The sequence below is a fragment of the Pan paniscus genome, chromosome 3 (assembly GCF_029289425.2).
Source record: "Pan paniscus chromosome 3, NHGRI_mPanPan1-v2.0_pri, whole genome shotgun sequence".
In the NCBI taxonomy this organism is placed as follows: domain Eukaryota; kingdom Metazoa; phylum Chordata; class Mammalia; order Primates; family Hominidae; genus Pan; species Pan paniscus.
In genome coordinates, this window is record NC_073252.2 from 170,808,409 (window position 1) to 170,830,362 (window position 21,954).

A 21,954-nucleotide genomic window follows, 5' to 3' on the forward strand; every position below is an offset into this window, starting at 1 on the left:
TCCACCTACCTTGGCCTCCCAAAGTGCTGGGATTACAGACCTGAGTCACTGCATGCCAGCCTGTTTTTATTTTTTAGAGACAGGGTCTTGCTCTGTCGCCCAGGCTGGAGTGCAGTGGTGCAATCTTAGTTCACTGCAACCTCAAACTCCAGGGCTCGGGTGATCTTCTCACCTTGGCTTCCCAAAGTGCTGGGGTTACAGGTGCGCACCACCATGCCTGGCCCCTTTTACTCTTAAAAGTGTTCTAGTTTCAGTAACAAATTAAATACTCACCCTATTTATAATCCACGTGCCTGTTTATAATTCCTGTAGGAAAAGAAAATGTATTTTGCTTATTAAGGCTTACAGTCTACAAGAAATCAACTCGAATTATTCCTTCCCTTCAAACAGGATCAGACCAAAATCAGCTTCTTGATGACTGTGTATTGCATTCACACGGGTCTTTACAAGTTACTTAATGAAAGCTTTGTAATCAAGAGTTCTATATCCACCTAAATCTCTTTGCTGAATGAAGTCTAATTTAAATGATTTTTTCATAATTTAAAAAATTTATTTGAAATCAATGCAGTCATTTTATATTTTTTCAAGCTCAAAACAGTAGATCGCCAACATGGCCTATTAACCACACTATTAATTCTCAATATTATGGTAAGGTGTAGATAGATAGATGATAGATAGATAGATAGATAGATAGATAGATAGATAGATAGATAGATAGATAGTAGATAGATGATGGGTGGACATGCTATTTGCATTATTGCTTTTGTTTTTCTAAGCAATTTTGTATGTATTATCTCACTCCACACTTATAACAATCTCTGGTGTAGATAATATTATAATCCTCATGAAAAAAACTGAAGGACTCAGAGTTAAGGGGCTTGCAAGGGGCTAGCAAGTTAACAGCAGAATCAGGACTAGATAGATTCAGGCCTTCTAATATGTAGACCTCTGTTCCTTCCATTCTCCGTGGTAGTTTATACCTCACTACAGGGTCATTCACCCAGAGCAAAGCCCATATGAGTTGTATGGAGGTACCTCAAAATAGCAAGATCACTCATTCCTTAGGGACTTCTGTTTTTAACCCCTTAATTATGTTTGTTCTTCTCTGTACCTGTGTGTTTTTGTTGATTTTCCCACAAGCTTATTAAAGTAAGAACTGAATCCAGGATTAGTCCTTCTTAATGAGATTTCTAAGGTATTTTTAAGAAAAGAAGTGATCTATTAAAGCTATTTGCATAGCTCTAGATGACAAATCCAAAAGCAAATACTGTGTTCTTGGTAATTATCAATGGGTTCAGTCCTCAGGGAGAGGAAAACAGTCATTAAGCAAAGAATTTGCACTCACTTCGCAGTAAGACTCCAAGCTGACCTTCTTTTAATAGTCTTATTTCTGAAAAGTTGTCAGGCACATTTCTTAGCCATCTGAGACTCTCGGTCTGCACTGATGTGAATTCTCTCTGGCAGTTTTTCTCTTCTGAGGGTACAAGTTAAACATGTGTATTACTAGGCATTTTGGTCCGTTTGGGCTGCTTTAACAAAATATCATACACTGGGTAACTTACAGATAATAGGAATGTATTTCTTACAGTTCTGGAGGCTGGGAAGTCCAAGATGGAGGAGCAGGCAGATTCAGTGTCTGCTGAGGCCCCAGTTTCTGGTTTAAATAAAGATCACATCTTCTCACTGTGGCCTCACATAGTGAAAGGGGCAAGGGAGCTCTCAGGGGCCTCTTTCTTAAGGGCACTAATCCCAATTAGGAAAGCTCTGCCTTCATGACCTCATCACTTCCTAAAAGGTCTCCCTCCTAATACCATCACTGTGGAGGTCAGGATTTCAATATATAAATTTTGGGGGTAGGGACACAAACATTTAGAATATAGCACCAGGTCTTACCCCAAATCTACTATATCAGAATTTCTGGGTTAGGCCACTAGATACAGAAAATTCTATTATCAAAGAGATAAATAATTGCTTTGTGCCCCAGTTCCTAATTTCCTACCACTAGCAAATCCAAGTTAATTCTCTGACATGGTTGTTCACAAATAAACACTGCAGATGTCTGGAAGAATGATCAGTTGTAATCCGAAGCTATTATAAATTTGCATTGAGAGAAACATGCCTAAGAACATTTTATTTCAAAAATCCTCTGGCTTTTGTTAGGTCAGTGATTATTGAACCTTAGTGTTTAAACACCTGGAGGTAATGTTAAAACACAGATTGCTGGGCCACCCCTTAGTGATGGAAATGAGGCTCAAGAATTTACATTTCCAACATGTTGCTAGATGATGCTGATGCCGATGGTCCACATTTGGACCACATTTGGAGTCCACATTTTGAAAGCTATTGGTTCAGACCAATGGTCTCACCACTTCGAAAATATCTTCTTAAAGATAATTTTGTTAATGTTGCATGTGTTTAGAAAGCCTTAGTTATATTTAAGAGGCATCTATTGGAAATGATAAAACCCAACACACTCAAAATTCAAACAAGCGTTAATTTAATCCAATAAATATTTATAGCTGGAAGAAAGTTTCTCCTATAAATTCTTTAAAGCAGGATCACAGAATTTGAAGACCAAGAATAGGCAGTATTATGGTATCACAGTAAATATCTTTTCAATCACTTAAATTTCTCAATTAAAGTATAACAAATACATCAAGACCCCTACTTGAAGTGCCTGGTATTGAGTCTCACATTAATAATTTGATATTATTGTCCCTTTCTCTAAATTCCTAGTGAACTTCATTCTACTGTAGAATAGAACTGAAAATCAAAAGAAGGCATAGCATGGTGAACTGATTTACTCAACATTGTTTTTCAGTGTATTAGTCCTTCTGCCCCCAAACCATGCTTTTTCTCAAGTTTTGTCTTGGGAAAGGAAACATTAATTTCTGATGGCAAATAACCAGCCAAGATAATTTCAAATACATTGTGTAAATACAGTTGAGCTATGGTTCCCCCCATCTTTGAAAAAATGCTACAAGTTTAATTAAAAGTCTTTTAAGTGTAACAATATCTCACTATGCTCAACTCAGTTCACTAACTTTGTTAGAAAAAAGTTGCAGAAGGTAAGGAAAAGCTTAGAATTTCTGCTGTTTTAACTATGGTTCTCTCAGATTTGTAACTTTCTTTTCATTGAAAATAAACACTAAGACCTTCTTTAATGGTCATTTCTACCTCATCCTCTGTCTTCAGAAACAAAAGGTAATTTAATTTTTTTCTTTTCAGTTTATTTAAATTTCAGCCTCTAATGGCACACAGAGTAAATCCTCCATATTATTTTTTTCCAAATATTTTTCTGTTATTTTTGTGTATACTAAGGATGCATGAAAGAGAATGTATGGGAAAGGGTGTTTCACTTTACTGATGTTTGCTATTCAAATCTCTACCACCCAGAAAATTGTTTGTTATGGAATTTATAGTGTGGTTTTGCACCAATAATCCAAGCCATGTGTTCAGATTTTATGGTGAAAAAAAATGCAGCAGATGCAAGATATCCTATTAGGGTCAAAACCTAGACAGTGCATCTCAAATCAAAAGGATAAAATTAGATGATCAGGACTTTCAGTTTTTGTTAAAGATAAAGGGAGTATTGAGGGCCTGTCCAACACTCCCTATTCTAGTAAAGAATGGATGAAAGGAGGTGGGAAAGTGTCTATGGGTGGGATTGGGAGAGAGAAAGAAACAGCCATGCTTTATTGCTTAAGACAATTTTTTTAATGTCCTAGAGGAAGCAGCAGGGAAGTGTCAGAGTGACTGAGATGTCAAAGAAATAATCTCACAAAAGAAATGCTGCATTTGAAGCAAGGAGCCGCTTCTCATTAATGTCTACCCGCTAGCAAATGGTTAGGGTCAGAAACATGTACATTCTCCAAAACTGCCTTCAGTTGGAAGACAAGGAGATATATATATATATATATATATATAGATATATATATATATATCTATCTATATATATATATATAAAGGAGCTCAAACAAGTATTAAATAACTCTGCAGAGTCAGCCATTGAAATGTTTAAAATAAAACAATCTTTGGGACAATTCATCTGGACAATAAATGCCTCTGCTTGAAAAAGCGTCTGGAGTTGAGGTTCTTTTATTGTGAACGACAGGAAGGACTTAACTGGAGGAAAGCTAATGACCTTGTTTCTACATTCCTCAGACATCAGTCGTCTGCCAGAAAATCGCCTATGAGGTTGAGGCAGTGACGGTTTAAAGTGGCCAGGGAGAAAGTCTACAGAGAAAATGAGCTGCAGCTTCAGTGGCAGTTTCTAAAAATGTTGGTGAATATTTCCGCTATGGAGCAAAGCAACACACGTTCCACTGTCTGCTACCAGAGCTAAGCCGCTGGCCAAGATGCAAAGCTCTTTGAGAAATTATTCTTTCTGTTTTAAAAAATTCTTTTCTATTTCCATCAACCCCGAGTAAACTTCCTCCAAGAAAGTTAAAACATCAGATGAGTGAAAATCCTTTGGTAGGAAAATCAAAGGATCTTTCTTGTTGGAGTAAAGAGAAATGTTAGAACGGGAAAATCCCCAGTCTTCCCTCATATCGTACTTTGTGTGTCTCTTCTCCCAAACTAGGATAACTGTTTCAGGCAACGTCAGCAGCTTGGTCTTTTGCTCTGAGGGTGCAACATTCTCTCTAGATTTATTTCAATAAATGTTTGTTGAACTCACAAGAGTGAGTTTTTGCATTAGACTAAAAAGTATATGCAGCTAGGGAAAAATGTCTGGTTAGTTGTCAAAAAACGACTGCTACAGTCTTTCTTTCACATTTGAAATTGGACAACTCCTCAATCCCTTTAGACTTTCTTAGGATTGTGTGAAATACGATAATAAACATGAAATTGCTTCATAACTTGCAAAGCAAAATGTAAATGAAAGAGTTTAGTATTTAATGAAACCCTGTCCTCCAGCAGCCTATAGTCTAGCAAAGTGCTTCTTAGGTAGGGTGGCCATATTATTTATTGCGCAACCAGATAATTTTTTAGAGTGAAATGAGGTGTTACTTGCAATTACAGAGGAAAAGCAGATGAAAATAAGGACCGATTTTCTTCTTAAAGACATTGAACAAAATACTCATGGACAATATGAAATATTAAAATAGAACCCACAGTCAACATGTAGGGGTTCACAAAGTAGGTTTGGGTTTGAGTACTTGGATTACTTATTGAAAAGTCCTAGGCCAGGCATGGTGGCTTATGCCGGTAATCCCAGTACTTTGGGAGGCCAAGGCAGGCAGATCACCTGAGGTCATGTTCGAGACCAGCCTGGCCAACATGGTGAAATTCCGTCTCTACTAAAAATACAAAAATTAGCCCAGGCATGGTAGCGGGCACCTGTAATCCCACCTAGTTGGGAGGCTAAGGCAGGAGAATCACTTGAACCCTGGAGGCAGAGGTTGCAGTGAGTTGAGATCACACCATTGCACTCCAGCCTGGGCAACAAGAGTGAAATTCTGTCTCAAAAAAAAAGAAAAGAAAACGAAAAATCCTTTGAAATAATTTAGGCAACGTGGTTCTATTTTACTGTTTTTAAGTTCGAGCATGAAGCTTTATCTAAAATAAAATTGTTTGCGTGCTGTTATAGCTAGAGTATAATATCTAGGCTATTCACTGCTTGAAAATGTCCCTACAACCTTTATTCATCAATCATGTATCAAAATAACATCATAATAACCAGCTTAATTTAGAGTATATAAATAAAAAACATATAAACAAGGTGCTTTACAAAGGAAATACAGTCTTCTACTCTGTTTTGATATGCAACTATATACACTTAATTAAAAAGTAAAGAAAAAGTGAAAGTAGAATTCACAAAACAATTGAATTGTCAAACACCTTCCACAATATTAAAATTGTTATTTTGTAATTTGCTTTATGTATATTGCCAATAAAATTGTGTTTCACTTGATGAATGAGGATTTTGGAAGGAGACTGCTGTCAGGGAATTTAGCAATAAAACAAAGCAGTGAAAAAGATATTAGCTTTTTATTGCTAATTTACTTCCTTGGCTTTGTATTGCACCAGGGGTAATTCCTCTATCAAAGTGTGGTAATAATGTCAGATAGACTTACCTGATAAATGTGCCCCATCTTCAGAATGTAGGACGAGCTGTGTTTGTTCAATTTTACTGCATCCTGAGACAAATGAAATTGGGGAAAAGCTGCTATGAAATGAAGCTATTTTCTACAGAGTTTGTTCTTGACAAGCTATATTGCAGCCCCAGCCATAATAAAGAGACAATGACTCATCTGGTGTATAGCAAAACAATGAAAATAAAATAAGCAAACAAAAACAAATATAAAGTTCCTAAATGTTATTCCAGCAATAGACCTGTAAAGAGATATCAGTTAATCTAAAATATGTATATATTAGATGCTTAACATTTTTTGTTGGATGCATGAATAGATAGCAGGAATAATGCCTACTTCAACGCACTACTTTCAATATTTCCCATAATTCAACCTAGAAAATGAAAAGCAGAGAGAGAAAGAGATAGATAAAATAAGAAGAGAGGGAGAATGAGAGAGGAAGAAAAGTAACCGAGAGTAAATGAAAGTCTTCACTCAAAATCATAAGGAATGTATCTTAACTGAATATTTTGATTGATATGATGCATTGTTTTATAATTGCTGCTCCAAGGAAAAAATTGAGGCATGAGGAAAATATACCCCATTGGGCAGTGGGCAGGAAAAAAAAATCTCTGTCAAAGAGCACAAATCTTATTTACAATGGACCTTTAATGACTCTAAGCTGCTTTAACTCCCATGTAGTTCCCCCATTGGAAGAAGATTATAAAAGACTGCTCTCCTCTTTCCCAGCTCACACTGATGTTTTTACCCCATTCAAAATGAGTATGGTAATGGCATTCACTAAGGATTATCAACATTTGAGAAAAAGAAAAAAGATCCAATACAAGCTGAGAAGAATACAAATTATCTATGGAGCTTCCATTGATGGAAATGGCAAGTATAGATATTAATATATTACATGAGTCACTCATGGTAGACATTCATCTTAATGGCTTAGACCTCAATAAAGCTAAGGCAGAGGGACCCATTGTATAATAGTTTTAGGACTCTTCACTGCTAATGGAACAAGCTCTAACCCTTTCCAAAGGAGCCTGGAGCACCAGAATCGCGGAGAGAGAAAAAACAGTGGAAGCTGTGTATGATTTCCCAGTATACTCACATTTATCCACTTATGAGCAGGAATCTGTGATCTGAAAGCTTTCCAGAGTGACAATGATTTCTAAAACTAATTAAGCAACAAGAAATGCATGAAACTGAGAAAGGAGACAAGTCTAAGGTGAACACTGGGCTATAACACAATCATAAAAGGCTTCAGAAATAACTGAAGAAGGCTGACTGTTCTTGACCTATAACTTTACCTCATTTTGCTTGTACTGCTGAATCGCATAAATGGAAAATAAGCAAAAGCAGTGGTTGTTGTAATTACTTTCATAATGGTGACGATTTTGACTTGATGTGAATTAATATTCTTAAACTTCTTCAAGGTACATTGCATTTGGCCAATTCTTATTCTAAATCACCACAAAAGAACAAGGCTTACCATACATCTTAACAAAGCTGTTTTTTGTTTTTGTTTCTAATTACTAAGGTCATCAACTCTAATTTTACAGAAGTTAAGCTTTGTTCTAATTGGCTATATAATCAGGGGTAAGTAACCTAATTTCTATAATTGAGGGTATTTATTCCTACATTGCACTGTACATTGTTCCTTACAAGTAGAAGACTATGTGATTTTGTAGTAATAATAAAGTCAAAAAGGGTGTCCATGTTAAGCTATGAGAATTCAATCTGGAGAACATGGAGCATATTTTCCCTCACTTGGAGGGCTAGGGTAAGAGTAATTATTGGCAGTGTTAGACTGAACAAACAGTACACTCCATAAAAAATGAGATGGCCAACATTATTAATTGCATAAGATATTGGCTCATTCATTCATCAAACGTTTATTGGTTGACACTAACCATGCAAGTTTACAAAAACCTGCAATACAGCTTCATGGCAACGCTTTCTCCTATGAAGCTTTTTACATAATAAAATTCAGGGAGAAAAATAGTCAAATGTATACTCGGTAAACCTTGCCAGAAGGCTGAAAATCTGTTTCCCAATTGAAAAACCACAGCCAGATATCATGTATAAAGGAAAGTCATTCATAGTAATCTTACTCTCCCTTTACTATTGTTTTTTAATAGATGACTGAAGATTACTGAGAGAATAAGATAAAAAGAAAAAGACAGAAAATATTGAATATGTTTGAAGTCTTTAACCCTTATAAAATAAAAATATCCAATCATCTTCACTACAGGAAGGAAACTAGGAATATACATCTTTGGGAGTAAAAGACACCTCCCCTTCCTTTTCCTAAATAGTCCCTTCTGGCTCAATTAGCTGATAGAGGAGAGCTATTTCACCCTTGAAATCCTAACAAGGTGGCATGGGAAGGGCAGCAGTGCTCCATTCCTTGTTGGGTCCACCCCTGGATCTTGATCAGGGATTAGGGGTGTCACAGTTAATTCATTCATAACATATAAAGCTCCGAAGTTTCTACATTTTTAACTGAGCTAAAGGAATTTAAATTTTTCCTAAAATAATATCATTTTCACTCCCTTGTACTCTGTTATGCTTTCTCAGTAGCACGAGAAGGGATTAGAGTTACAGTTAGTCCTGAGAATTGAGGATAACCCTGGTTCTGACGATAGGACAACATCAGACACGTGAAGGCCACCCATCATTGTCACAAGGGAACAACACAGAACAGATACCTCAGGGAATTCCTGGTGATTTAGTCACCCACCTTTCCCCGCTTTGCCTCTTGGGATCTCTGAGCTCTAATGGTGGAGAAAAGGGAAAGAGATAAGGGTCAGTGCTTCCCTCCGAGGGAAAGTCCTGAGAAAGCAGTGCACAGCCATTGAAGGTCCGAGGCCATTCGCTCTGTACAACACACTGATAAAAAACAAACCTGTGAAAAATAAAGTCTAGTTAACTCAGACAAATGCTTTTGAAAAAGTCAAATTCAAAGTCTATCAAATGTTAACTAATTAGGAGGCAATTTCTCTACATACAGTGAGCAGGCTTCCATTTGCATTCCCTGGCTTCAGATTTCTATTCACAGAGACATATTAAACGGTGCACTGATATTTTTCAACCTGGCAGGAAATGTGCCAGCTGCACCAGCCATTGGAAAGGGAAGACTATTATCCCAATTGCCAATTTTAACCAACCCAGTAAGTAAATAGCCTGGGCCTAATCTTTATAGGCAGTTAAACTGTGCAGTGCTTAATAAATACTCCTGGGTGGCTGTGTTAAAGCAAAACAAAGAATACTGCTGGATAACAAGACAGCTGCAAAAATTAACGTTAGATCCCAGAGGAGATAGGAGTTTCCGGATCACAGAAGCTATCTGTGACAAGAGAGATACCTATTACAAAAGAGTGATGGTTATTAAAAGAACAATAAGCCACTGCAGATACATTTAAGGCATTCTACAATCAATTTTAAGATAAGTAACGTTGCCTGAAGTACAAAAGATAACAAAATACAAACCCCATCCAAATGTATCAAAGCCTGGCAATTAACTTCTCATTACCAGAAACAAACTTTGTGTAAAATGGCTATTGAAGAAGGATATTGGTCCAGGAAGGCAATAATGGAGTTTGGTGGGTCAGACCTTGAGTTTTCTACAAAATGTATAGCTTCTTTTTTCAACTAAGTGTAAAAATCCTTGCCAGAAGCAGGAAAAATCTATATGCTAATCATATTTCCAATTGAGCTCAAACTGAAGGAAGTTAAGAGGAGAGCACAAACATGACTCAGAGGGCAAAGAGACTGACATACACAAAGAAATTATTAAAAGATTCTCAAATGCCCAGCTCTGCTGAGTAGCAACCGAGAGGAGACATGATTGTCATTGGAAAGTGTCCATAGAGTAAACAACAGTCAGAGTCATTACTGAGCTGAATAGAAGGACTAAATTGGGGTAAAATTAAGGACAGAGAGATTTAAACTGAATGTCTGTGATGAGAAGGGCTGCCAGATAGTGAAACATCTCCCCAGGGTTAACCATGAGACATCCTCTCAGAAGGCTTTTAAAAGTCAGGCTCTACCATGAACCAAAGGAGCATTTTTCCAATCCAAAGAAATGAAAAAAAAATCCCTCCTTAAAGAGCAGGATTATATTTTTGGAGGGGGGCAGGAATAATTATCTGAGGTTTCTCCTAGAGAAGGAAAAGTCTGTGTTGAATCAACAAGGGAAGCTCATTTTAGAGGAGGTGGGGACAAAGGCAGGAAGCATGAAAAAGGGAATGTCACCAGCCAGCAGAAAAGAGGTAGGAAGCAACACCCTGTCTAGACTCCATAAAAACAATGACAGACCCATGACTGGCAAACACTTCTGCAGTGGTTTTGTGCTGAAAGTGATGGCACAGGCATCTCCCTGAGCTCATCAGCATGACGTGGTTTTTCCTAGCAGTAGCCTCAACAGTTGGTGATAACCTACCATGTAAATTCCTTGTATCCTTAAGCTAAGAAATAATTCTCTAAAAACCATAGGAGGCTAGTCTTTGTAGTATTTTCAATTTTTAACTAATGGCACTTAACAGAGTAGTGGTTTAGAATACAAGCTTGGCATCAAGCGGATCTGGGTTCGAATTTCACCTCATTTACTGTGTGACTATTGGCCCTCTAATATAGCCTTTCAATGACCCAAATTGTCAGCTGAAAATGGGGTGATAATATATACCTTTAGCAATCAGTGCTCTTGGTTGCAAGAATTACACTGGAAAACATCAGCAGAGGAGGAATTTATTGGAAGGATATTAGAAAGCTCGTAGAATCAACAGTAGCAGCTGAGAAAATGGGTGGGAATTAAGGGAGGTAGAGCACGCTGAGCCATGAGCAAAGCTATGCCACAGAAACTGCCTGGTGAGGGTGTCACTGTATGAATTGCTGCTCCCACACACTGTCAGACTCTGCTGCCACTGGACACTGGATGCTGTTCCCATCCCCTCTGTGTCATCATTATGAAGTGAATTCTAAAAGATCGCTGCCTCTTGTTTATCTCACTTAAGATTCTCATTCAATACTGGGAGCACCTGATTGGCCAAGCCTCAGCCACAATGCCTGTAGCATAGCTGCCAGGGGAACAGAGAAAAGGTAGTAGCTGATCCTTTGCTTCTTCTTTAGTGGAAGGCAGGATGCAGTGTCCCATGGAGATTTACAAAGTGCATGTTTTCCTCCATATAAGAAAGAGATTCGAACACTGGAAAGCCAAAACACAGGACAAACATCTTTCCTAGTTCACCTCTATGTCTGCCCAACTTTGCCTACATTCTTCTTCCCCTAATTAAACTTCCAAAAAATGTTCACACCTAACAAAACACAATGACCCTTATATAGTGAATAACCCCCTCCCAAACAGAAAACAAGACATCGATTCTCACACCAACTGGAATCCAGGCTGTCTGAATGATGTTAATCACTCTAAGGTGTATAACAATCTCATCTTGATATCCATCAACCAATGAACCAAATTGTAACATGAGTAACTCTACCTTAGGCTGTTGCAAAGAGAGAGGAAAGAAAAAGAAAAACAGCAAACATGCAAGTGTCTGTCTAACCCATATCTATCAGGTTCTGAGCTCAGAAAGTAAAACGTCGGATAGGAGATGTTATTTATACATTTGACAGTAAAGAAGGAAATACAGATAGGAAGAAAATCAGTGGTCATTATATCTATAATTGGTCACTAGGCCATAGCTACAATTTTATTTCCTCTTCCATGGCCCCTTTGCTGCTCAGAGTTCTTTTCCTAGTAAGGCCACCCAAATCTTTATTTCTGAGAGATATAGGTCCTTTGGGGGTTCTGCCTATATAGAATTGTAGTAGCCTTCCCTATTCAATGTCACCTCTGGTTGCAGTAGAAGAAAATACCTCAGAATATGCCCCCAATGTCACAACAGAAGCCCACTTTCACTTTGAAGCTCAGGATCAGTCACCACAACCAACACCAAATCCTCTATTCCAATGGCATAAGGAGACCAAAATGATCATGTTGTAGTTTCCAATTCAGTAGAACCATAGTTTTGTTTCCTGGAAGACACACTCATCCCTTGAGTACTTAAGGTTCTAGCCAATAGTAGCCAGGGTCAAAAGACTAGAAGCAAAAATTTCAAATTGGTCATTAGGTATAATTATTTCTATTCCTTGGTTCCAAGATACATGTATTCAAACTGGACAAAGCATCATAAATTGGTCTAAGAAAATAAAGTTGGTATCAGCTGTATACAGCACCTTGAACAATGTTATATCCCAGCTGGTATTACAAATAAGTCGTTAACACACATTTCAACAAAGTCAGCTGCTTTTGAATGATGGGAAACATGTGAAGACCAACAAATAACAAGTATAAACCCATTACCTTCCTTGATTCACTACAAAGTGAATTCTTGGTCAGAAGCAAAGTTGTGTGGGATAGTGGTAAAATTCATGATTATCAGAAACCCAATCACTAACCAGACCATTACCCATTGATCATAATATTTATAAATCCTTACATCATGCTGCACTCCTTTCCAGACTTAATAGCTAGTATATAGATACTGCTCAGAGTTCTTCCCGCTGGAAGGACTTGCCTTCATCACTCTTTCAGGATAAGGCTGAGTGGGGCTGTCATTGCACTACACTTCACATCTGGCTTATGCCAGCTAGGGGTTCAGAGTGCTAAGTCAAGCTCAAAGCGTTCCCTCATTAAAATAGTCACAAAGAATCACCATTAGGCCATACACATTTGCTCAGTTGCAAAATGGGTTTTAATAGATTGTAATGTTGAAATGGAATATGCTTTTGAATCACTTAGTCCAGAGTCTGACATATAATAAATATCCCCAAATGCAAATAATTATGGTTGTCAAAGTACATTTTTAGGTAAGAGCCAAAGTGTTCAGGTAAGGAAATGAAATCAAATACAGGTTTTCCTGAGTCTACGTATTTAATAAATACGAGTAGTCAATATGTAGATTAATAGATACATATTTAGCATCCTGTTATTACTGAAGTTATGCATTTTAAAACCAATTAATTGACACACTCATTCTTTAATAAATTACCAAGGGAAAATAATACAGGTCTATGATATCAACTAAAAGGAAAAAATTATAATCATTTCTGCTTACCATGAGGCTTACATAAAACATCTTATAACAGGTTATTTTAAGCTGATAACAACTTAACATTGATTACATAAAATAACACTACACTTTTACTCCCCCCACACACATTTCATGTGGGTTTTGTTTTTAAATTTTATTTCAGTAGTTTTGGGGAACAGGTGGTGTCTGGTTGGATGGAAAAGTTCTTCTGTGTGATTTCTGAGATTTTGGTGCATCCATCACCCGAGCAGTACACACTTTACCCAATGTGCAGTCTTTTATTCCTCACCTCCCTCCCACCCTTCCCCCCAAGTCCCCAAAGTCCATTATATCATTCTTATGCCTTTATGTCCTCATAGCTTAGCTTCTGCATATAAGTGAAAACAGACAATGTTTGGTTTTCCATTCCTGAGTTACTTCACTTAGAATAATGGTCTCCAACTCCATTCAAGTTGCTGCAAATGCCATTGTTTAATTCCTTTTCATGGCAGAGTAGTATTCCATGGTGTGTGTGTGTGTGTGTGTGTGTGTGTGTGTGTGTGTGTGTGTATCACAGTTTCTTCATCCACTCAGTCAATGAGCATTTAGGCAGGTTTCATTTTTTGCAATTACAAATTGTGCAGCTATAAACATGCATGTGCAAGTGCCTTTTTTATATAATGACTTCTATTCCTCTAGGTAGATACCTATTCGTGGGATTGCTGGATCAAATGATAGTTCTATTTTTAGTTTTTGGGGAATTTCCATACTGTTTTCCATAGTAGTTTTTACTAGTTTGCATTCCCACTAGCAGTGTAAAAGTGTTCCCTTTTCACCACATCCATGCCAACATCTATTTGTTTTTTAATTTATTGATTATGGCCATTCTTGCAGGAGTAAGGTGGTGTCTCATTGTGGTTTTGATTTGAATTTCCCTGATAATTAGTGATGTTGAGCATTGTTTCATAGGTTTCTTGGCCATTTGTGTATCTTCTTTTGAGCATTGTCTATCCATGTCCTTTGCCCACTTTCTGATGGGATTGTTTTTTGTTTTTTATTTTGTTTTTTGTTTTTGTTTTTGTTTTGCTGATTTTTGAGTTCCTTGTAGATTCTGGATATTACTTATTTGTCAGATGCATAGTTTGTGAAGATTTCCTCCCACTCTGCGGGTTGTCTGTTTACCTTGCTGATTATTACTTTTGTTATGCAGAAGCTTTTTAGTTTAATTAGGTCCCATGTATTTATCTTTGTTTTTGTTGCATTTGCTTTTGGGTTCTTGGTCATGAACTCTTTGCCTAAGCCAATGTCTAGAAGAGTTTTTCTGATGTTATCTTCTAGAATTGTTATGGTTTCAGATATTATATTTAAGTCTTTCATCTTTCTTGTGTTGATTTTTGTATAAAGTGAGAGATGAGGATCCAGCTTTGTTCTTCTACATGTGGTTGGCAAATTATGCCAGCACCTTTTGTTGAAAAGGGTATCATTTCCCTACTTCATGTTTTTGTTTGCTTTGTCAAAGATCAGTTGGCTATAATTATCTGGCTTTATTTCTGGGTTCTCTATTCTGTTCCATTAGTCTGAGTACCTATTTATACCAGTACCAAACTATAGTATAGCTTTGTAGCATAGTTTGAAGTTAAGCAATGTGATGCCTCCAGATTTTTTTTTTTTTTTTTTGCTTAGTCTTTGATATGGTTTGGCTGTGTCCCCACCCAAATCTCATCTTGAATTGTAGCTCCTGTAATTCCCATGTGTTGTGGTGGGGACTGGTGGGAGATAATAGAATCATGGGGGTGGTTTCCCCCATACTGTTCTTGTGGTAGTGAATAAGTCTCATGAGATCTGATGGCTTATAAGGGGAAACCACTTTCACTTGGCTCTCATTTCTCTCATCTCTCTCATCTGCCAGCATGTAAGACACATCTTTCACCTTCCACCATGATTGTGAGGCCTCCCCAGCCACGTGGAACTGTGAATTCATTAAACCTCTTTTTGTTTATAAATTACCCTGTCTAGGATATGTCTTTATAAGCCACATAAAAATGGACTAAGACAGTCTTGCTTTGCCTATGCATGCTCATTTTTTGGTTCCACATAAATGTTAGGATTGCTTTTTCTAGTTCTGTGAAGAATGATGATGGTATTTTGATGGGAATTGCATTGAATTTGTAGATTGCTTTTGGTAGTATGGTCATTTTCACAATATTTATTCTACCCACCGTAAATATGGGATGTGTTTCCATTTGTTTGTGTTCTCTATGATTTCATTCGGCAGTGTTTTATAGTTTTCTTCATATGGACCTTTCACCTCCTTGGTTGGGTATATTCCTAAATTTATTTTATTTTATTTTATTTTAATTTTATTTGTAGCTGTTGTAAAAGGGGTTGAGTTCTTGATTGTTTCTCAGCTTGGTCACTATTGGTGTATAGCAGTGCTACTGATTTATGTATATTGATTTTGTAACTGAAACTTTACTGAATTCATGTATCAGATGTAGGAGCTCTTTGGATGAGTCTTAGAGTTTTCTAGGTATTGATCATATCATTGATGAACAGCAACAGTTGGATTTTCTCTTTACTGATTTGGATGCCCTTTATTTCTTTCTTATCAGAGAATCTGCCCCGATATTCACATAGGTTCTTTTCTATTTTCCTTAAGTGTCAGCCAGCTTGAGAAATAAAGGGACAGAGTACAAAAGAGAGAAATTTTAAAGCTGGGCATCCGGGGGAGACATCACATGTTGGTAGGTTCCGTGATGCCTCACAAGCCGCAAAAACCAGCAAGTTTTTATTAGGGATTTTCAAAAGGGGAGGGAGTGTGTGAATAGGTGTGGCTCACAGACATCAAGTACTTTACAAGGTAATAGAATATCATGGGGCAAGTGGAGGCAGGGCGAGATCACAGGACCACAGGACTGGGGCGAATTTAAAATTGCTAATGAAGTTTCGGGCACCATTGTCATTGATAACATCTTATCAGGAGACAGGGTTTTGAGAGCAACCGGTCTGACCAAAATTATTAGGCGGGAATTTTCTCTTCCTAATAAGCCTGGGAGCGCTATGGGAGACTGGGGTCTATTTCACCCCTGCAGTCTCTACCATAAGAGACAGGCACACCTAGGGGGGCCGTTTATAGACCTATACTTCCAGGCATGTATTCTCTTTCCCAGGGATGTTCCTTGCTGAGAAAAAGAATTCAGCGATATTTCTCCCATTTGCTTTTGAAAGAAGAGAAATATGGCTCTGTTCCACCCGGCTCACCAGCAGTCAGAGTTTAAGGTTATCTCTCTTATTCCCTGAACAATTGCTGTTATCCTGTTCTTTTTTCAAGGTGCCCGGATTTCATGTTGCTCAAACACACATGCTGTACAATTTGTGCAGTTAATGCAATTATCACATGGTCCTGAGGTGACATACATCCTCCTCAGCTGATAGGATTAAGAGATTAAAGTAAAGACAGGCATAGGAAATCACAAGGGTATTGATTGGGGAAGTGATAAGTGTCCATGAAATCTTCACAGTTTATGTTTAGAGATTGCAGTAAAGACAGGCATAAGAAATTACAAAAGTATTAATTTGGGGAACTAATAAATGTCCATGAAATCTTCACAATCCATGTTCTTCTGCCATGGCTTCAGCCGGTCCCTCTGTTTGGGGTCCCTGACTTCCCACAACACTTTCTCTTGCCTGATTGCTCTGGCTGGGACTTCCAGTACTATGTTGAATAGAAGAGATGAAAGTGGGCATCCTTGTCTTGTTCCAGTTCTCAGAAGGAATGCTTTTAACTTTTCCCCAGTCAGTATAATGTTGGCTGTGGGTCTGTCACTAATGGCTTTTATTACCTTGAAGTATGTCCCTTCTATTTCAATTTTGCTGAAGGTTTTAGTCATAAAGTGATGTTGGATTTTGTCAAATGCTTTTTCTGCATCTATTGAGATAACCATATAGTTTTTGTTTTTAATTCTGTTTATGTGTCACATTTATTGACTTGCATATATTAAACTATCCCTGGTTTAATATATGGTGGATTATCTTTTTGATATGCTGTTAGATTTGGTTAGCTGGTATTTTGTTGAGGATTTTTGCATCTATGCTCATCAGGGATATTGGTCTGTGGTTTTCATTTTTTGTTATGTCTTTTCTTGATTTTGGTATTAAGGTGATACTGGCTTCAGCCTCTTTCTCTATCTTTTGCAATAGTTTCAGGAAGATTGGTACCAATTCTTCTGCGAATGTCTGAAATAATTCAGCTGTTAATCCATCTGGTCCTCGACTTCTTTGTTGGCAATTATTAAATTACTGTTTTAACCTTGTTACTTGTTGTTGGTCTGTTCAGAGTTTCTATTTCTTCCTGACTTAATCTAAGAAGGTTGTGTATTTCCAGTAATTTATCCATCTTCTCTAGATTTTCTAGTTTGTGTGAACAAAGGTGTTCATGGTAGCCTTGAATGATCTTTTGTATTTCTGTGGTTTTGGTTGTAATATCTCCCACTTCATTTCTAATTGAGCTTATTTGGGTCTTCTTTCTTCTTTTTTTGGTCTATTAATTTGGTTTATCAATTTGGTTTATCTTTTCAAAGAACCAGCTTTTTGTTTCATTTATCTTTTGTATTTTTTGTTTCAATTTCATTTAGTTCTGCTCTGATCTTTCTTATTTCTTTTCTTCTGCTGGGTTTGGGTTTGGTTTGTTCTTGTTTCTCTAGTTCCTTGAGATGTGACCTTAGATTGTCTATTTGTGCTCTTTCAGACTTTTTGACGTAGGCATTAAATACTATGAACTTTCCTTTTAGCACCACTTTTGCTGTTTCCAAGAGGTTTTGATAAGTTGCGTCACTATTATTGTTCAAATAATTTTTAAATTTCCATCTTGATTTCATTGATGACTCAAAGAGCATTCAGGAGAGGATTATTTAATTTCCATGTATTTATATAGTTGTGAGGGTTCCTTTTGGAGTTATTTTCCAATTTTATTCTACTGTGGTCTGAGAGGGTACCTGATATAATTTCAGTTTTCTTAAATTTATTGAGACTTGTTTTGTGGCCTATCATATGGTCTGTCATAGAGAGTGTTCCATGTGCTGATGAGAAGAATGGATATTCTACAGTTGTTGGGTAGAATGTTCTGTATATACCTGTTAAGTTCATTTGTTCTAGGGTATAGTTTAAGTCCATTGTTTCTTTACTGATGTTCTGTCTTGATGACCTGTCTAGTGCTGTCAGCGGAGTATTGAAGTCTCCCACTATTATTGTGTTGCCATCTATCTCATTTGTTATATCTAGTAATAATTGTTTAATAAATTTCGGAGCTTCCATGTCAGGTGCATATATATTTAGGATTGTGATATTTTCCTGTTGGACTACTCCTTTTATCATTATGTAATATCTCTCTTTGTCTTTTTTACCTGTTGTTGAATTAAAGTCTGTTTTGTCTGATATAAGAATAGCAACTCCTGCTCACTTTTGGTTTTCATTTGCATGCAATATCTTTTTCCACCCCTTTACCTTATATTTAAATGAGTTCTTATACATTAGGTGAGTATCTTGAAGACAAAAATAAGGTACTTGGTTGGTGGATGTTTATCCATTCTGCTAGTCTGTATCTTTCAAGTGGAGCATTTAGGCCATTTACATTCAATGATAGTATTGAGATGTGAGGTACTATTTTATACATCATTCTCGTTGTTGGCTAAATATCTTTTTTTTTCATTGTGTTATTGTTTTATAGGCCCTGTGAGATTTATGCTTTAAAGAGGTTCTAGTTTGGTGTATTTCAAGGTTTTGTTTTGAGTTCAGAATTTTCTGTAGTGCTGACTTGGTAGTGGCAAATTGTCTCAGCATTTGTTTTTCTGAAAAAGACTTTATCTGTCCTTAATTTATGAAGCTTAGTTTTTCTGGATACAAAATTCTTGGCTGGCAATTATTTTGTTTGAGGAAGCTAATGATAGGGCCCCAGTCCCTTGTGGCTTGTAGAGTTTCTGTTGAGGAATCTGCTATTAATCTGATAGGTTTTCCTTTATACGTTACCTGATGCTTTTGCCTCACAGCTCTTAAGATTCTTTCCTTTGTCTTTACTTTAGATAACCTGATGACAATGTGCCTGGGTGATGATCTTTTTGTGATGAATTTCCTAGGTGTTCTTTGAACTTTTTTTATTTGAATGTCTAGCTCTCTAGTGAGGCCAGAGAAGTTTTCCTCAATTATTCCCTCAAATATGTTTTCCAAAGTTTTAGATTTCTCTTCTTCCTCAGGAACACCCGTTGTTCTTGGGTTTGGCCATTTAACATAATCCAAAATTTCTTGGAGGCTTTGTTCATTTTTTTTAATTCTTTTTTCTTTGTCTGTGTCTGATTGGGTTAATTCAAAAGCCTTGTCTTAGGGCTCTGAAGTTCTTTCTTCTACTGGTTCGATTCTATTATTGAAATTTTCCAGTGTATTTTGTATTTCTCAAAATGTGTCTTTCATTTCCAGAAGTTGTGATTGTTTTTTATTTATGATATCTATTTATCTGGAGCATCTTTTGTCCATATCCTGTATGGTTTTCTAAATTTATTTAAGTTGGTTTTCACCTTTCTCTGCTATCTTGAATAGCTTAATAATCAACCTTCTGAATTCTTTATCTGGCAATTCTGAGATTTCTTCTTGGTTTGGATTCATTGCTGGGGAGCTAATTGGTCTTTTGGGAGTGTTACAGAACCTTGTTATCAGAGTTGCTTTACAGATTTCTCCTCATTTGGGTAGACTAGTTCAGTGGAAAACCTGGAACTCAAGAGCTCCTGTTCAGATTTTTTTTTGTCCCATGGGGTGATCCCTTAATGTGGTGCACTCCCCTTTCCCCTAGGGATGGGGCTTCCTGGGAGCAAGACTGCAGTGATTGTTATTGTTCTTCTGGGTCTAGCCACCCAGTGTGGCTACCAGGCCCTGCCTGGTGCTGGCAAATATCTGTAAAGAGTCCTGTGCTGCGATCCATCTTCAGGTCTGTCAGCCTGAAGAGGTCTGACAGCCATCTTCAGGTCTGTCAGCAGGTCTGCACCTGCTCTGGTGGAGGTGGCAGGGGAGTGAAGTAGACTCTGCGAAAGTTGTTGGTTGTAGATATGTTTTGTGTGCTGTCTTTCTAAAATGCTGGTTATGCTAGAAGTGAAGTTGCCACGTGGAAAGACGCAGGACCACTGGTTAGCCAAGATGTTGCAGGCAGTGTAATTAGCTGCCATTTTCTCTTTCCTTGGAGCAGGGTTATTCTGTCATGAGTTGCTATAATGTCTTAAGTTGATTGGCCTCCAGCCAGGAGGTGGCACTTTTGAGAGAGCACCAGCTACAATAGTAGAAGGGAGATACAAGCTTGCTCTAAGTTGGCCAGGATACGTATTTGGGTTTCTCAGGGTGATGAGTGGGTTCATAAAGCTCCCAAGAGTTTATGTCTTTTGTGATAGGCTACCAGGGGAGGTAGAGAAATACCATCAGACAGGGGCAGGTTTAGGCGGGTCTGAGCTCAGACTCTCTTTGGGTGGGGCTTGCCTTGGCCACTGTTGGGGATGGAGGGGTGGCTCTTAGGCCAATGGGGTTATGTTCTAGAGGGAATTATGGCTGCCTCTGTTGCCAGGGAAGTGGGGGGAAGCCAATACCAATAGGCCTCGCCGAGCTCTCACAGAGTTTATGTGACCAGTCTCACTCCTGCAGTGCCTTGCTAACAGCACCAAGTTTATCTCCAGGCAGCCTGCGGGGAGAGACTCAGACCTAGCCCCAGCCTGTATGTTTCCCTGCTGACAGGCCATGCCCGTCCCTGTCTGCCCACACTGTTGGCTGCATCTCCTGCTTTCCTTTCTGCTGCTTTTCCTGTTCATTCCCAAATTTTGCTCAAGAGAGTTTGTGCCCAGTCTAAATTATTGCAAAGTTCCATTGGAAGCTTCATTCACCATGTGACTCCCTCCCAAATTCCACCACCTGCCTTCCCTGAGGGACCCTGTGAGATACAGTCAGGGATAATGTCTTTGGGCTCAAGCTGGAGAATAGGAGTGCCTACAAGGCTCTTCCCACTACTGCTTCTAATTTTGTATTTCATGCCTGATTTGTTCCAACTCTAGGTAAGGTTAAATCCGTCTCCCATAATCTGTACTTTCAGGTTCTGCAGTGGGGATGTGTGTTCAGAGGCAGGTTTTCCTCCTCTCACACTTTGGGAACAATTTTTCACCTGTCTCAGCAGCTTGCTGCTTCTTTGAAAGGATCTGTGATTTCTTTCAGTTTTCCTGGTATCCTCCTGCAGTGGTTCCTGGAGCAAAAGTCTGTGGTGTGAGTCTCCACATATCGTTCTGTTCATCCAAGTGAGAACTGCACGTTAGCCCTGTCTTCTATCTGCCATCTTCCCTCCATTTTGTGTTTTGATGTCACATTTACATCTTTTTATATTGTGTATCACTAACAAATTATTGCAGCCATTATTAGTTTTGTCTTTTAACCTTTTTACCAAAGATGTAAATGATTTACATACCACCATTACGGTATTAGAGTATTCTGAATTTGACTGTGTTCTTACATTTATCAGTGAGTTTTATACTTCCATACATTTTTGTGTTACTAATTAGCATCATTATCTTTCAGCTTGAAGAACTCTCTTTAGCATTTCTTGTAAGATAAGATTGGTGATAATAAACTCCCTCAACCTTTGTCTGAGAAAGTATCTTGCCTTCATTTCTGAGGGATAACTTAGGCAGGTATAGTATTCTTGGTAGGTAATTTTTTTCTTTTAACTCTTTGAATATATTATTCCACTCTCTCCTGACTGTCAGGTTTCTGCTGAGAAA

General features: G+C 37.8%; 1 protein-coding gene across 9 annotated transcripts in view; it reads right to left on the minus strand.

The window, feature by feature from the left end:
* The window catches only part of LOC103786936 (atherin-like), a 133,898-nt gene that overhangs the window by 9,734 nt on the left and 102,210 nt on the right, over nt 1–21,954 (minus strand). For 3 of the 9 annotated variants that reach the window (XR_008625266.2, XR_010112068.1, XR_010112067.1), the window contains 3 exons: nt 6,081–6,143; nt 1,346–1,474; nt 274–306 (listed from right to left, as the gene is read on the minus strand). The exons of 1 other annotated variant lie outside the window; for it this stretch is intronic. The gene's annotated coding sequence lies outside the window, so the exon portion shown is untranslated. Of the gene's footprint in view, nt 1–273; nt 307–1,345; nt 1,475–6,080; nt 6,144–7,197; nt 7,264–8,829; nt 8,864–21,954 lie in introns of all 9 variants that reach the window. 5 more of the 9 variants (XR_008625267.2, XR_010112065.1, XR_010112066.1 and 2 more) reach the window with 3 other exon arrangements.